The following is a 5,291-nucleotide window of genomic DNA, read 5'->3' on the forward strand; positions in this document are numbered from 1 at the left end:
TGTTATTTTAATTTCTTTATTACCCCCAAGTCAGTTTTATTACAGCTTGCTCTACATATCATGTCATGATTCAGGTAGGACCGATGATTCCCTGATGACGGTGTGTAACCTTTAAACCCCCAGTAATACCCATCTATAGTATCCCCAATTTTTCTTGACTATGGCACGGATCTGAAAAATAATCAACAAAAATTTCATCAGATTTGTCCTTTCTTTGTTACAGTGGACATCCTGGTCTGATAAACGTCGTTATGAACAAAAGCGTAAAACTGCGTCATCAGCATTTAAAACAAAATGGCGCAAGCGATGTTTTCAAGCGGACGACCACGTTACTTTCACATCTTCATCTAAACGTGAAAACGTGGCAAAGGGTATTTCTTCCTCAGGAACAATTTCTTGGATATCAATCGGAATCGGTGATACCCAGGTTTCCTGATTTCATAGCACCCGCCAACACTTGACACCACCCGCCTTAGTTTGAGGGGAAAAAAAATCTACTGATAGTAACATTCATTGATGGCGATCAAAACAAGACATTACTTCCAAAAGTACCACTCGAGTGACATAGAAATGCAAACTATTACTGATGCCCATAACCAACGACATCTGCAGCAAGAAAGGTACATGACAGAAGCCCAAAAATGGTACAACTCGTCCATACACAAACCAGCGAGGATCGAAATGAGCAAAGCATAGTGCTCTGTTAGGTGACCCGTAACCAGTAGACTTCAGACTGTGAAAAAGGAAAGCACACTGCAACCGAAGCATTGAAGTCACTTCAAAACAACTGCATCGCAAAACAAACTGTAAAACTCTAAAACACTACGAACAATCGCTTTCTTTTTTTCCGATACACTAGTTACGACATTTACCTGCTTTCTTACCATATACTCCAACTATTTCCCCTTTCCTGTTAAAAAAATAATAGCAGGAATATATTTATTAAGCTTCAGAAGCGTTACGTGTGATTTCATGTCGCTCGGCCGTCACTCTTTACCTTGACCAATTTATCTAGCTTGGGAGTATTAAATGATATCGCAGTTGGTGACAGCGCAGTCAACAGAATTACTGTGTCGCGTGAGAAAATAGGTCACAAGCTCATAACTACCTATCGCAACTTCGATAGGAAGAAGTTCGACGAGTGCGGACACTTGCTACTGTTTTTCGGGCCATTTAGTTATTTTAAAGGATCAAACCAATTGAGATTGAGATCTGCCTCAGCAGAGATTCAATTTCTAAAACCTTAATCCTCTCCTTGTTAATTGTATTTCATACCTTTGCATGACCGCACTTTGCATTTTACAGCCGCGAATAACTTCCCTTGCAAGGCAATCCATTCCCTGACGGGGGTGGGTTGGTGCATTCACGGGAGCGAGTTTTCTTTCCCTTACCACAGGTCCTGCTACACTTGGAGTACTCAGACCACTTAGAGAATCCACCATCAACTGAAATTTATCGAAGAGAACAAACCTGTGAGCGCATAAAACGATAAGCGATATCAGCCTGCCTTGCTCACGGATCTTTTCAAGCTTGACGGAAATAAATTGCAGCCTATTTTCGCTCATTTGCAGCCTCTCTAACCCAAAAAACCCCACCTGACTTTCATCCTAAACTGTATAGCATTCATACGGCAATTTTTGGAGACACGATGGCAAATAGTAGTAACCCATCGAGCCGAGAAAATCAGGTTGGTGTTCGACTGTGCGACGGTTCGCACAAGATGCTACTTGAGCGTGCATACAATGTGCTATTTGAGCGTGCGCACAAGGTGCTGCTTCAGCGTGCGCACAAGTTGCTACTTCAGCGCAGATCTGTCAGGAAGGGAAAGGGGGGAGAGGGTGATGTACGATTGCCTGAACAACTTGGAAATCCCATTCGAGTGTGCAGAGAGACTACTGATTACGCTTATTTATTTCTCACCTGAAACTGCTTCGCAAGGGTCGGTGTTGCAAGCCCTCACTTCTTTCGCAACCCCCGAGCACTGCGCCCCATCCCCTGACGGAGGCGGATTGGTACATGTTCGTGAACGTTCTTGTTTTCCTCACAGGACGAAATTGCAAGAATCCGTAAACGGAAACGTGGCGGAAACATGCAACTCCATGTTTCCGTTATGTTTACGTAAAAGTGGTCCGGTTCCGTTGTATACGCAGCAACGGAAACGCTAGAAAACGTCACGAAACCGGTAACGGAAACACGGGTTATCCGTCGTGTTTCCGGAACGGTTTAACATGTTTCCGCCACATTTCCGTTTACGGATTCTTGCAATTTCGTCCTGTGCCTCCTCCACAAGTAGCACTACATGCTCCCCAGGCCCCGAACTCGGTCCATCCACCATTCACAATAGCGACAGCTGAAAAAAAATTGTTTTTTAATAGTCTCATGACTGTTGCAATTAAGCATATGAAGTTCCTATTGATTATGTGCTAAAAACAGATAGATACGTGTCACATATAGCCCAAGTTATATCGCAGTTTAGTTCCTTCGTTGGGATTCACAGGCTGATGGATTATAATGGCTTCTCAGAGGTTCAGATACTGTATTTCATTTTTCAACGCCACTCAGAAGAATTTATCTGCTCTGGTTATTTACACCTCAAATGCCTCGCCTCGGTGCGTCAACTTAGGAGACTTCCACAAATTCCCATCGCTCAGCGATCCTATGTTAGCTTTCATTAAGTAGGGCAAACATCATTTCGTATAATAAAAACTGTCTCCAAAACTTATTTAACAAACTACCTTTTGCCATTCTGCAGCATTTTAATTTTTCAATGCAAGATAGGGTGTCGCAGTCGCCCTTGTAGATGCCGGTTATATAGTAGCCAAGCCTTTTGCATTTCGTCCAACCTTGGTGATCGAACGAATGAGTAATATCTTCTTCGTAACAGTCATCATAGGTGAGGGGATGATTTTGTGGTCGACAACACCTGCCCGTTGTGATATCACTGAGATGTTGAGTATCGCTGATGTGGAAACCCTCCAAGAAGTAACCGCGGCTGCACTGTGCCCAGACATGAGATCTGAACAAAGAAGAAAAAAAAAATCACTGGAAATAAAAATCTTAATAAAGAAGTTTAAACGTGCAGTTGTGCTCATTTAACTAATACGTTTACAACACCAATTGAAATGATTGAGTTGTCACTGACAGATAAATTTCTGATTTTCCTAAAACTTGCGTCTTTGTATTTAACCAAACCTAGGGCTTAATTTCCTGATATTACGAATTTACCCCAGCACTTTTTTATACTCTTCATATCTCAATTTAAGGTTTAAATACTCACTTATCCAATGTTGCACTCCAGCTCTCATCCACACAAGTTGAGTGCTGACCAATATAGCGTGGATCAATAGCTGGGCAGCAATTTCCGTTCTCGAGAAGCCAAAGGCCGTCTTCCCATGCCTGAAAAAGACGAAATTCTTGGCCGCTTCTCCAAAATCCTGTAAGGAACTCACGATCATCTGGACAAACCGACCACCCTTTTCTGTCGAAAGTTGCACGCCAATTAGCTTCAGTACACTTACTCAGAGTGAAATCAGCTTGGATTAACAGCAGTAGGCTGATTAAGTAAATCATCATCATCAAAACTCTTTCTTTAAAGTTTCCAAGTACAGACCGGGGATGCTTGCGGTTCCAGGCGAAAACTGAAAGTCAAGTGGTAAAAAGCTAGGCTATTCGTGTATTAACGTATTGTTACAGAGGTCATAATAGCTGTTCATAGTTCGTCTGAATTTGAACAAAACTTGTCGTTGCATATCATGCAGACGGTGCACACACAAGCATCTCGAAATTGAATGAAATACCCTCCGGGTATTGCGATAAACATTACTTTAACATACCAAAGACGCAGAGAATTTTGTGCGGAAATAGCCCAAATGGCATTAAGTTTCAGAATTAACTATAAGGACCCAGAAATAGCCTTTTAAGTTTGCAAGCTATCTACAACAGAACGGTAAACGCTAACAGCATTACTTTCCCTTAATGATTTAGTGGAAATTACTTGGACCTACCAAATTTCAGAGTTGTGTTTATCTGCTACTCCGAGATGCTTACTGTGCAGTGCCAGGTTAAACTCGAGCTTTTAAAAGCCAAAATTATTTTAAAAAATTTCGTCTTTTTTCATTGGTTTCCCTTTGTTCCATTTTTTTTACTTTTTAGAAATTAGTTGGTAATTTATATTCTTTGTTTTTAATTGCTTTCTTGAACGTCTTTCACAAAAAATTGGGCAATTTAGTCTATAGAGTTATTTAGGTACCAACTTAAAACGATATTCAAAATCTCTTTTTATTGTTTCTCGCTAACAAGATGCTATTTCTATGGGGTTGATTAAGACCTTGGAATCTATCAAAGGTTGTGCTTGCATATGAACATCTTTCCAGAAAAGGCAGGATGCCATCAGAATTCAACATTGTATGAGATTTTCTTTAGAGATTTACTGCTCTAACTTTTTGGTAAAACGAAAATCAAAATGACGTGTTTGCTCAATACCGTATTTCGTGAACAAGTCGCAAAAAGCATCCCTAGGGTTTATAGAATGTGCTCACGCACATCGGTGTTCTTTGTCGTTAATTGGGGTCATCGATTGATTATTGTTTGGTCATTGTTCTTTGTCATTAACTATTTTAAATAGCCGTTCTTAATAGCTGAATGAATGGTTATGTTCTTTTCTTCCAGGTTTTTTTTTTTTGTTTCTTCAGAGCAGCTGGTTGGTGATTGACATTCTTTGTTTTTGTTTCTTCCTAACAGTCTTTCAGAAACAATTGAGGACAATTATGTGCTACAACTCTCCGATACGGTAGTGAGAGCAATATTTAAAATCCTACCGTGGTGTCCTTTGTCATTGGTAGATAACACTTGTAAAAAAAATTGAACGCATAATTATCGGTGAAGCCCTTTCTTCAAAGGTATTTTTCTTTCAATTTTAGGAATTAGTCGGTAATTGGGATTCTCTGTTGTTCTCAATATTGTATGAAATGTTCCCTAAAGATGCACGGCGTTAACTTTTTCGCGAAAACGAAAATCCTAATGACCTGCTTGCTCAATACCGTATCGGAGAGTTGTATGACATAATTGTGCTCAATTGTTTCTGAAAGACTGTTAGGAAGAAACAAAAACAAAGAATGTCAATCACCAACCAGCTGCTCCGAAGAAACAAAAGAAAGATGTTTATATGCAAGCACAACCTTTGATAAATATTCCAAGGTCTTAATCAACCCGTATTAATAGCATCTTTTTAGCGAGAAACAATAAAAAGAGGTTTTGAATATCGTTTTAAGGTGCCACCTAAAAAGTTCTAT

The 5,291-nt window shown here is 40.1% G+C and overlaps 1 pseudogene across 1 annotated transcript; it reads right to left on the bottom strand.

Annotated features, from left to right (window-relative positions):
• LOC149041968 (thrombospondin-2-like) lies at positions 1-4,050 on the bottom strand (annotated as a pseudogene). The gene is made up of 7 exons (XR_016188308.1): positions 4,005-4,050; positions 3,278-3,638; positions 2,736-3,016; positions 2,279-2,350; positions 1,921-2,040; positions 873-1,445; positions 1-171 (listed from the first exon to the last, which is right to left on the bottom strand). The product of XR_016188308.1 is annotated as a thrombospondin-2-like (transcript).
• Between the last annotated feature and the right edge of the window lie 1,241 nt (positions 4,051-5,291).

This window comes from Pocillopora damicornis, chromosome 7 (assembly GCF_964200805.1).
Source record: "Pocillopora damicornis chromosome 7, jaPocDami1.2, whole genome shotgun sequence".
In the NCBI taxonomy this organism is placed as follows: domain Eukaryota; kingdom Metazoa; phylum Cnidaria; class Anthozoa; order Scleractinia; family Pocilloporidae; genus Pocillopora; species Pocillopora damicornis.